Genomic DNA, 12,914 nt, shown 5'->3' on the forward strand with positions numbered 1-12,914 from the left:
TAATTCTAAGTATTAAATTTAATCCAATATTTGTAAAATATTGCTTGTTATTTTTTTTCATTTTATTTTGTTATTTATAATTGTATTTTTATTATATATTATTATTATTACTAATATTTTAAGTATTTATATGTATTTACGAGTATTTTTTAAATAAATACGAAAATATTCAATTGAAAAAAAAACTTTTGCTTATACATTTAATTTCCCTGAAAAAACCTTCCGGGATTGGATGTCCTATTATATACAAATATGTCCATAGGAGTTGAGCCAAAATCAGTAATGACATCATGATAAATTTAAATTATAATAATAATGTAAATCAAACCATTTAAAACAAAAATATAGAATACAGTGTGATTTTAAATGCATATTTGGTTTGCACCTATTATAAAAAAAACTTTTTATAATAGGTGAATTTACATAGATAGATCAAAAAATTATATTTCTTGCAGCTTTATGAATACATTGTACAAAGGTAGATATACATTTTGCACATATATATATGTACATACTTGAAAGTAGTTCACATAGTTGAACCGCACGTATTGAAATATCTGAAAGCGAAAATAAACAGGCCATACGTTAGCAGTGAAACGGTTTGAAATTTCAACAATACCGAACAGAAACCACCCTCATCCCCTCGTGAAAAACATTGAAGGACCATAAATATCCATAATGGTGCAATTTTTGTCCCCCTCGTGTGACTCCGCCAGAAAAATTATTTTTACAAATGACCCCCTGTCCCCCACCTCTTCCGACGTCAAGTACTCCAATTATATTTTATAAGTTCATAAAATTTCACTTTTCCACGACCGAATCGTAAATAATCCAAAATATCCGATACCCATTTTAAAATATTATACACATACATATGTATGTGTGTACAATTTCATTTTATTTTTATACATGTATATTTACCTCCTTTCGTTGTGCTTTTAGATCGTTAATTTATAGTAGCATAAATTGCCATATTTTTTTTGTTTCGCAAAAAGCGCGTTATAAAGCCCACTTACGGTAATAGAATTCACAATAAAATCGTATCGTACGAATAAAAGGGAGGGTAGGAAGTACACCGGGGACAGTATTAAAATACGTTCAATCTCATAAAGGGCTTTTTTCCTGGGGACAACTATCGCCTTCGGTGTAAGTATATATTTTTTCACGTAAGCCGATACATTTTTCTCGCAAGTCGCATATGGGCCCCGAAGAATTACATTACGGCTGGGATAGTCACCCGGCGAATGGGTATGGATTCGTAGGATAACGGTTAAAATTTACCATTGCAGCCTGCTTGCCTCTATCTCACACAATACAACCCCATAACATTTAAATTAAATCGAAAATACAATTTTTGAAAGAGATAAACGCTGTACAAATAAATATAAGGAAGCTATGTACATATGTACGTGCATACGAACGAGAAGTAATTCATACATAAGAAAGTAAAAATGTACGTATATATGTACATATACAATACAATTGATGATTTTTATTGAAAACTTATTAGGCTTACGAGTATGACTTTTTATATGCACGATTCCTTTCGAAAGTATTGATGAAAAAATAAAACGTACGAAAGCGTTTATGTATCTGCAATGGGCAATTAACTGTAGAGTAAAAACGAATCGTAAGTTGTAGTTCTAATTAAAATTTTCCTTTGAGAGTGAACTGATAAATTGTCGATACTTCCGGTATAAATATAAAAAGCATATCACAGTACATTTAGTATTCCAGCATTGGATTCCAGGGCGGGAGTATCCGCGCACGTATGATATTATATTTTCGATAGACCATCGCCGCAAGTACGTGTTACTGTAGATCGGGTTATTTTCTCTCTTGTTATTGGATAGAACGGAAGCGTTGCACCGGATTGCATTTTAGTGAATAGTCGCCATTATTGAAAACCGTCGCGAACAACTCATGGGGAATAATTTGATGCTCTCCAACTGCAACGAATGCAGAAAACCGCACTTGAATATGTGTCTTCGAGCTTCCAATCCTAGTTTTTTGCCAATTTTTTTATAATCTTTTATACTTGAAAATGTATGCCGAAGTTTTTTCCGCGGAAATATTTTCCTGTGCAGACTTATGAAGGCGCTATACATCGAGAATCGATGGATCGGAAAGAGTCGAGTCACCCTTTTAATTAAAACATTCTTTAATCGTTCATACTCTCGAAGTCTAGACGCTTTTCTTACTTTAAAATTTCCAATTTACTTTCCAAATATGAAACAATAGGCACAAACAAAATAAATTTGTATCTGATGATAACAAAACGTTTCAAATATATGAAGAATTTACTCATTCATAAAGACATTTTGAAATATTCTATTGAAATAATAGCTTCTAAGAAAATTATTAATTAAAATATATCTTTTGTTGTTTTCATAAATCTTCACTTTTTATTTCTTAGTATTACTTTCAACTATTATGATGTCTGTTATAATAACTATGTATGTATGTCTAATACGTTGTTATACTTCGCTGAAAATTCATGACATACTCCATCCCTTCTACGTGTTTTTACCTACATATGTGTATGTGCTTGGGATGGGGTATTTCGCTTATATTTTATCCGTTTATTAAGGGATGGTGAGAAAATTTTGTAAAGATGTTGCTGAAACGGTGATGTGTAAGCATGAGCGCGTCCCCACAGGCCGTAAACACTACATAGAAGACGCTGTCCAATCAAATTTGAATTCTATCGTCGAGCAGATGGAAGGAAAACCCCCTCTTCATCCTTATACCAGACCGAATAATAAAATTTGAATAAGTTTATATGAAGATGTGCCCTTTAACATAATAACGAGGATAAAAGTTGGCGAGAAGTTGCTCGGCCACATATATTTACTTGAACTATTCACCCACAACCAACTTACAAACGAGATATTTTCGAATAATTCTCGCATTCGATAGACTATTATCATGTGCTCTCATAGACAGTGAAGAAAAGAACTAAAATAATTTTTATATAGTATGAGACACTCAAAATATATAGATACTCGGAATTTCATTCGCCGTACATGTCGCACTTAAGAGTATGACACATTAAGAGCACCTTCGAACCTTCAATAAAACATATAAACTTTCTAACGAAAGTAGAAATTTTCCGCAAATGGACGAACTGTATAAAAATACACTTTCTTGTGAACGAAAAGAAATATACATTTGTATCAATATAATTTTTCACATTACAGCCAGATGTAGAAAGGCAATCGCATATGTGTTTCGCATTATCGGCAAAGTGCATTTCTCCTTTATGTACTTCGAAATGGTTGAGTTCAGACAAGATACATAGAAAAGAGAGAAAAGACCTTTCAGAAAGCAACCATGTAAGTATGAGGATAATACTCAGAGTGAAGAAGCGTAAATGAAGGAGAGTTACAGTAATGTTGTTAGAATTGCGGCTCAGCCGGCAAAATTTACTATCCTCATTAATAATGATAATAAAAAAAATATACCAGAATCAGTGAACTCCAGGTTTAAATCATTATAATTTTAAAAAAAATTAATATTTCTGCAAAATACAATGCGTATCTAATAACCCATGGTATGCTCTAATATCACAATAAATAAGTCGCTACATACAATATGTATTTAAAAGGCTTTCTCGTGATCTTGTGCGGATATTTACACTACCTTGTGTATTCGTCTAAAAATAATATGCTTTGCTTCATATACAACCGACCCAGATAAAGGAAATAAAATCTCATAACGTATTTTACGAACGTATATGAACGTATATGATAAATCAAATTAATTTTTTGAAACTCAAACTCAGTCTAACAGACTTATTTGTATCAAATGTATAATATAACGTATTTTAATTTATCTTATATTACTACTGTTAGTATTTTGAAACTTTATATTTTAAGTAAATATACAGTGAACGCAAAGCTTTGTTGGAAAACTAGACACACAGAAACAATGGCTGTTTTGACATACTATTAATTAAATAAATTTAAATTCATTTATTAAAATAATTCAATTTTAAATCTAGAGATATTCATAATTCCTTTACCACTCCATCCAAATAATGCAATCAATTTAACAGAAAATGCACTCCGTTTTAAATTACGTACCTACACAGATACTGCGAATCTACCAACCACTCACCAGCGAAGAATCATAAAATATCGTTCATATCAAACAAAACGGAAGCGTAAAATTTTATTGAATTTTTTTTTTAATTTTAATGGAAAATTGAATGCCTCCCTTTCTCCCATCTCAATAATATTTTATATTACTTGTGAATATGTACATAGTACATATGTATGTAGGTAACGCTTATTGTTTCAAATGAGTAGAAATTGACTCAAAAATGCATTTGGAGCCTATTTCAGCAGCAGATTCTCTATACATCTTCCAATTCAGCTCCGAATTTAAATTCGTTATACAAAATCTCCAACACTAAAATTTCACTCTGAGCTTTCAACGAGACTAGCATTCGATGCTCCTTTTGCAGTTTGGTCGGTGTGGTTGAGCCAGAAGCAGCTTGGACAGCAGACAAAGAAAGACACGGCCACTTTTGTGCGACACTTTGCCTAGATTAAGGTTATCGCTGCACGCCCCGCCTGAATACAAATGCGCTGAGGAATCCCAGAGCCGGCTCTGGCTCGCTCACAATGGAACCCTCCCACCCAACTCCCCCTTTCCTCCTCAAGCCCCCATATTCACCTACAAGGGTTGTGGAGTACCACCCCGAACGACAACACTACAATCCCACATTTATACAGCACAATGTGCACACGTAGCTCGGGGGACAGCTTCCTGCTACCGAAACATTTCACGATCGCGATATGACGACCCCACGCACTAAATCACGGTCAATCTCTACAATTCCGTGATTAACCCTTTAAAAGTCCCATGGATTTTTCAATTTGACGTTTTTATATGTACACACATACACATACGTAGATGTAGTGAGGAAATCAAAATGGTACAGTGAAACCTCAATTATGTAGACTAGTTGTGGGAAAGGAATGTCTGTAAAATAGCATGTACGAATCTGAATTAAAGCTAATTTTTAACTTATTCATTTAGTGACCTTATAGGAAGATGTATTATATGAGACTTCATACTCGTTAGTGGAATGTAATACAATTTTGTCTGTCAAATAAAAATCTGTCAAAAATTATATTAAATTGAAAAGAATGAAAGTTTACCCTTTGGAGGCGAGAAGAATGAGAGACGATCTAATTGAAGTCTATAAAATTATAAATAATCATAACAATTGTCCTTTGATAAACCTCCTTACTTTCAACAATTACACTTATCTGACAGGTTATACTCTCAGACTCTAAAAAAATATTCATTACAAAATAATTAGAGAATCCTTCTTTTCAAATAGAGTGGTTAAAGTTTGGAATAGACTATATAATGAATTAGTAACTTCTAGTAACTTAAACCCTTTTGAAAACAAACTTACTGATTTCCTTAAAATAAATGTGGTTCTTTCTTTTTTTTAAGTTACATAAGTTTATCTTTTGTATTTTCTCTTGTTAATTTTATTTTCGTCTATTTTGAATGGTTAATATTTTATTTGTTTTTGATTTTTTTTTCATTATCTTATTTAATGTTTATATTTCTGTATATATGATTATCAAGTCTCTTGAGTCCATCGGCTTTGCCGCCTTTCCCAAGTATTCTTAAATAAATAAATAAAATGGAGTTATAATCTATCGGATTAATTTCCTAGTTTTTCTTTTATAGTGTGCTTTAAGCTTTCAATTTAAAAAAAAAATAATGAAATCTTTATTTGGAAATCTATTTTTAAATTGTGAAAATTTTTGCAGAGTATTTCAATATAAGTAATGCTACTTTTGATTTATAATTACGTATGAAAATGTTTAAAGGATTACTGCAATTTCCCAACTGAATATGAAAAATTCGTTTCGTATGTATGCGTATTATTAATTTCGTACCCGTCAACACCTATTATTATAATCATACATAGAATGTATTTTACGTTTGGGAATACACGTTATGTATGATTATAATATATATTCACAAACGCCAAGTATAAATCAACTCTTAACTTTTCTCTAATAAATTATAATATTGATTATGTATTACGATAATAAAGCTTCTGAACTTAATGATGTCTGAGTTTTCTTCGATTTAATATAAAATGCTGAGTAGTGAAATTATTTCATTGTTAGATATCGGTTTATATGTATGTAGTTATTCATTATTTATCCTTAGAAATTACCAAATATATCCGGAATTTCGTTTATTTAAGCTTAACAACTAGAAATTTGGATCGCACGACAACGGGTGCGTCTGCTAGTACATATAATTGACTAGCCTCATTACTTTCAGAAATACTTTCGGAGAAAATGGAAAAGGCTTGAAACAAATATAATATCCTATAAATTACAATTCAATACAATTTATTAGATATTTCATTAAAATAATATTTAACGAAGTTCAATTCAATTGAGTACTTTTGTACAACTGTTGTCAATATATAAAAACCAAACTTCACGATTTGTCAATCTAATTTTATTATTTAAAAGAAAACGTAAAAAATTGGCGTTTCCTTAAGCTAATTGATTCTTTTTATTCCCCTCCATAACAAACAACGTCCAATAACTGTATTATTATTAGAAAACTTCATTATTGATCTAATTAACTAAATAGATAATCTTAGATTTGCGGGAAACATGTAGACAGATACGTCAAACCGGTTTTATTTTCCAATCGTACATACTTTCTATTCATCTTTGAAACCACCACAATCAACACACTGTCCAATAATTATTTGAAAGCGATCATAAATATTCAGTTATTTCCTCGCCGTGTCCCTCCCATTCAGATTTATAGTGAAAATTTCTCCCGAATCAAGGGGCTATTTATGTCGATTGTGCCTGCGCGGCCTGCAACAAAGCTCTCCGGTTACTTTATATTCAGACCGCCTAGTGAAAAATGAAGTCACAAAGAGCGGGTGTCTATCCACTTGATATTCAGGAGTCGTAGCTTTTGATCGGGAGCTTTTCTATTTCACACGCTGGCGGAAAGCTCTCCCTCGTGTCTGCCTCTGCGGATATGGAAGTTACGCGGCGACCTGGTGCATACGAGACGCTTACTAATGCACCCAAACCTCCATCTGAAATAGATTAGGCTAATTCCCAGCGCCCACATCCTCCCCACTAATTTTCGACATCGCTCAATAATGTTCAAATTATTTAATCCTAAAATTTCCGTTACAATTTCAACGGTAAGATTTTATGTACATACATATGTTCATACATATGTACATACATATACTTATTATATGAGTATATGTACATATGTGTATTGCATTAAGCCCAGATTATGTAATGGATTATAGATTGCATATGTGTAAACAGTGGGTAGAACTTGAACGATGCCATCTATCATGTGCACATGTAGCTATGTATGTATGTATGTATATTAAATGACGCTACATATTAGTAAATATAAATATTAGTAAATATATATATATATATATATATATATATATATATATATATATATATATATATATATATCATCATCATCATCATTTACAGCCATTCGCCATCCACTGCTGGATGAAGGCCTCTCCAACACGCTTCCACTCGTCTCTGTTTTGCGCAACACTCATCCATCTCATTCCGCACATTTTCCTAATTTCGTTCACCCATCTTCCTTGCGGTCTTCCTTTTACTCTTTTGCCTTCTCTCGGGTACCATTCAAGCACTTCTTTTGTCCACCTTTCGTCCATCCTCCTAGCTACGTGACCCGCCCATTGCCATTTCAATCTCTTCACTCTATCCACTATGTCCACTACCCTTGTCATATTTCTCACCCACGTGTTCCGCTTCCTGTCTTTCCTCGTTATGCCAAGCATACAGCGTTCCATACTTCTTTGAGTGCATTGGATTTTATTTTGCATCTTGGCGTTCAGTGTCCAAGTTTCACATCCATACGTCATCACTGGCAAAACGCATTGATCAAAGATCCTTTTCTTCAGGCAGAGTGGCATTTTTGATTTAAAAACAGCATTCATCCGTCCAAATGCACTCCACCCCAATTTCATACGTCTCTTTATCTCTTCATTTTTACTACCAGACATGTCAATTATTTGACCTAAATATAAATAATTATTTACTACTTCTACTGGTTTATCATCTAAGGGGATGCTATCAGGCATGCAATAACTATTGAACATTAGTTTAGTCTTATCTACGTTAATTTTTAATCCTACTTTTCTACTTTCCCTGTCCAGCTGTGTTAGTCTGATAAGTAGGTCAGCTGAATCACGAGCTACTAAAACTATATCGTCTGCGAACCGAAGGTGACTCAAAAAGCGACCATTGATGCTTACTCCGGCTGTATCCCAATCCAATTTCCTGAAAACTCCCTCAAGCACCGCATTGAATAACTTGGGCGAGATTGTATCTCCTTGTCTTACTCCTTTTCCTATGCTAAATCTATCTGTACCTGAAAAAATTTTAACTGAAGCTGTGGCATTCTTATATATTGTAGCTAACAGTCCCACATAGGGTTCCGGCACTCCCTGTGTTTTTAGAGCGTTAAGTACTGCATTATGACTAACTGTATCGAAGGCTTTCTCATAATCGACGAAACCTAGGCACAGTGGCCGTTGATATTCGTTGGCGCGCTCGATTAGTTCGCCAACTACTTGGAGGTGGTCCATTGTGCTGAAATTTGCCCTAAACCCTGCCTGCTCTATAGGTTGGTTCTCGTCGAGGGTATTCTTCAGCCTTTCTGTAATAACCTTCGTGAAGAGCTTGTAGACCGCTGAAAGTAGACTAATGGGTCGGTAGTTCTTGATATCGCTTTTGTCGCCTTTTTTGTGTATTAAAATGATAGTTGCGTTATTCCATCCTTCTGGTATAGCTTGGTTCTGGATGCATTTGCTGAAAAGCCTAGCTAAGATATTAATTAGGGGGGGGCCGCCACATTTTAGTAAGTCGATGGGAATATTATCTTCCCCTGGGGTTTTACCATTCTTTGCAGTTTTTAGCGCGGCCTCTACTTCGCTAGGCAATACTGCAGGAACCCTTTGGCCGTGTGTCGATTCCAGAGTGGGGAATTGGCCGTTGTCGTTCTCGTATAGTTTTGCATAGAACGTGTAAACTCTGTCTATGATTTCTTCTCTATTCCTAATTATTACTCCGCTCTCTGATCTGATTGCGATCATTTGGTTTTTGCCTAAGAAAAGATCCTGTTTGCACTTTTTCAGGCTACGGTTATTCTTAATGGTATTTTCTATTAGCTTGCTGTTAAAATCCCTGACATCCCTGACTATTCTCTTCTTAATTTCCTTATTTACTAGATTGTATTCTTGCTTATTATTATCCCTATCTAAATTCCTTTTATGCTTAATTAGGTTTTTTGTTTCCGCTGAAATTTTGCTTAATTTAATCTGTTTCCTGAAACCACCTAATTTCTTACCTGTTGAGGTTAGAACCGAACTAATTACAGTGTTCAATTCCTCGATGTCTGCTTCTGGGTTTAATTTCCCGTATCGATTTCCAAGTTCGAGTTCGAATTCCTTTTTCCTAGACCTTAGTTGAGCGAAATCTGGAGAGTTACTGCATCCTTTTATTAATTTCCTACGTTCGCAATTTATATTAATGGCCATCTTGGCACGGACTAATCTGTGATCGCTGCCTATATCTACTTTACTTAAAACACTAACGTCTTTAACGGAGTGCAGGGCATTTGTTAGGATGAAATCGATCTCGTTTCTGTCTCCTTTAGGACTCTCCCAAGTCCACTTATTGTTGGTGTTTTTCCTGAAAAATGAATTAGTGATGAAGAGCCTGTTGTGTTCTGCGAATTCTATGAGGCGATCGCCTCTGTCGTTTCTTTGGCCGGTACCAAAATTGCCTACTGCTCTTTCTGTGTTTGCCTTTTGTCCTATTTTTGCGTTAAAGTCGCCCATGATTATTTTAAAGTGGTGGCGGCTATTATCGTATGCGCCCTGTAGTTTTTCGTAGAAGTCTTCTATTTCCTCGTCTGGGTGGCTAGATGTGGGGGCGTACACTTGGAAGATTTGACAAGTGTACCTGCTCGAGATTCTTAATACTACATAGCATATACGTTCCGATATGTCGTTTATTTCTATAATATTTCTTTCTATTCTCTTATTGATAAGAAACCCTACTCCTCCTATTCTACCATTTGGTAGCCCTCTCCAGTAGAGACAGTTACCACTTTTTAGGATTATTTGGTTTTCCTGTTTTCGTCTTACTTCGCTAAGTCCTACTAAATCCCATTTGATACTTTCTAGTTCATTCTCTAATGCAAGCACACTTCCTTCACTCGATAACGTTCTTACATTGTACGTGGCTAAATACAGGTTTCTATTAGCTAAGCTATCATCCATCGTCACTCTTACCTTGTTGGAGGTTTGGATATTATTTTTCTCGCATTTATCCAAGATGTGTTGAGAAAAAGGCGGTACTTGAGAGAGATTTCCATTCAAGGAGTGAGTTCTTACCGCCATAAACTCTTCTCTGTGGTCAGCTTTGACATATAGTCATCCTAGGTATCACTTGGATCACTTATGAGTTATTACATGCCATTTAACAGGGTTACTTTGTAAGTGAAAGTAGTTAGTTATGATAATAATAGATTAGCAATTGTTATACTACTTTTTTACAGATCTTTATCGTGAGACGCCTCTTTGGAGACAACGGATTTATATATGTGAGTGCGGTTTGCAATTTAATATTTTAATAATAACTTTAGTAAAGTATATAAAATTACACGAATTACTTTAATATAATTTAAATATGAAAAAGAACTGATATACAGTTGGGAAACACCGTTTCTGTTTGCTATTATTCTATTAAGTAAAGTTCGTTAAAGATTTTTGGCTGGAAGCAATTATGTGGAAGATTTATTGCTTCTGTGGGACCGACTTGGCTGGCGAAGGACCCTTTTTTTGTATTCAGGTAGGGAGATGTATCTCGTTTGACACCGATTTGACACAAAAATTAGCACAAAATTTTTCGAAATAACTGATATAAAACCGCTTTTTACGACCGATTTGCTGTTTATTTTTACACTTAAATTATACTAGGATGCAATTAGTAAAATAAGTGATTAGATGGTTAAGTTAAATTTCGTGCAATAGCCGGGTTTAAGCGAGTAATAGCGGGAGGAACGCAGAAGCACGTCCTCCTCACATGACACGAAAGACCGAACTCATATATATATATATATATATATATATATATATATATATATATATATATATATATATATAAATGTACATATATGTACATCCCTATTTTTGTTGAATTATTGAAGATTTTTTCATCAGATTGAATTTAAATAGATATGTATGTATGTGTAAAGTCTGTGTTCACTCCGGTTCGTTTATGAACATACTAGTTTGTGCACACATGAACTATTAGGCTTTAGTTTAAGTGCTAACAGTCAAAAACTCAAAAGCTATCTTCAAATGGACTCACCAGGTGTTACATGAAACCTTTAGCTGTCAAAACCTTTGAGGTGTCAAGTATTTAAAATGGCAAATCCTATAAAAACCACATTACAACGACACAATCATTCCCGTTTCCGCAAATATTAAAAATGTTGCAACCAACGGTAATCATACATACAAAAGGATGAAACGATTGCTGTCGATAACATGACGTTGACAATTACTTTTATCATTTAAAAAATATAAATTTCCATTAATATAAAATATTGTATATACGTATCAATAATATTTCATATTAAAATTTTATCAATGTAAATATTTCAAAATACTAAATACGAACTCAAAACTAACAAAATAAGAGCCAAATTCTACCGACCACTATACGCACGTACAATGTTGTTATTTCTTGACCAAAATGCGATGCGGAACTGAAACTAAATGTAATTGGCCATCGCGGATCGAGTGGGGGGGCAATGCGATATAATGTACATTTTACGTATCATGCTAGATTAGTTCGAATATAATAGTTTTCACAATTTGTTATTTTGTTTATACTCTGGTTTATAACTAGTCAGATTCCTGTATGAACAAACTACATAGTATGTTCATGAACAAATGAAATTTACACTTGGACTGTAACATACACATATGTATGTGCTTGGACCGTATTTAATCATTTATTATGTTTCGTTTAATATATTTCATCGTTTACTATGTTTCAATTATAATAATCTATATATGTATCTTCAGCTATCTAGTACGTAAAAAATATCAACGCATGTATGCACAATAATTAATTTATATCAATTAAATATTCGTATAATACATTTTTAAATATTTCATGCAAAAGCAATACAGCTCCTTCATCTAACTATTCAAGGCACATGACGAAAAAGAACAAAGATAGATTAGCCCCAAAAAACTATTTAATCTCAGAAATATACATATATAATTGTAAAAGTACGCAAAAGCCAACTGAAGATATTAAATAAGAAGCTTACAATGCCAAAATATATACAAACATACCCATACATACACATATTTACATGTATATAAAAAGCATTCCGCGGAAATAATTAATTAAAAATAATCCATCGTATGGACACAAAATCGCGGTGTCGTATTTACATTGAAGATTACGCTTAAATAACGAATGTTTTATTAACGTATCACTGTTAATGCCTCAAATAAACATCGTTAACAAAACATTCGATATACACATATGTATAATATGTATTATACGAACATAAAATATCACGTAAGCTTTAAATAAAAAAAATTCGTTCAAATTATTATTATTCACTCGGCGTACATTTTACATGTAGTGGACACGTGTAGGGATTGGTGAGGATATTTCGCTTTCGATAAATGCCTGCGAGAGTCGAATATGGGGCAGAATGTGACCGAAATCTTCGGTTGTAACCAGTTTATTTCGCTTATTGTTGCAACAAGGTCGGTGGCCGCCATTATACCGTTTACAATG

At 33.6% G+C, this 12,914-nt stretch overlaps 1 protein-coding gene across 1 annotated transcript in view; it reads right to left on the bottom strand.

The window, feature by feature from the left end:
• The window catches only part of LOC143910782 (lachesin-like), a gene marked incomplete at its 5' end in the record, with an annotated part of 44,619 nt that overhangs the window by 9,507 nt on the left and 22,198 nt on the right, over positions 1–12,914 (bottom strand). The gene's annotated exons all lie outside the window — the stretch shown is intronic.

Source organism: Arctopsyche grandis, chromosome 4 (assembly GCF_051622035.1).
Source record: "Arctopsyche grandis isolate Sample6627 chromosome 4, ASM5162203v2, whole genome shotgun sequence".
NCBI lineage: Eukaryota > Metazoa > Arthropoda > Insecta > Trichoptera > Hydropsychidae > Arctopsyche > Arctopsyche grandis.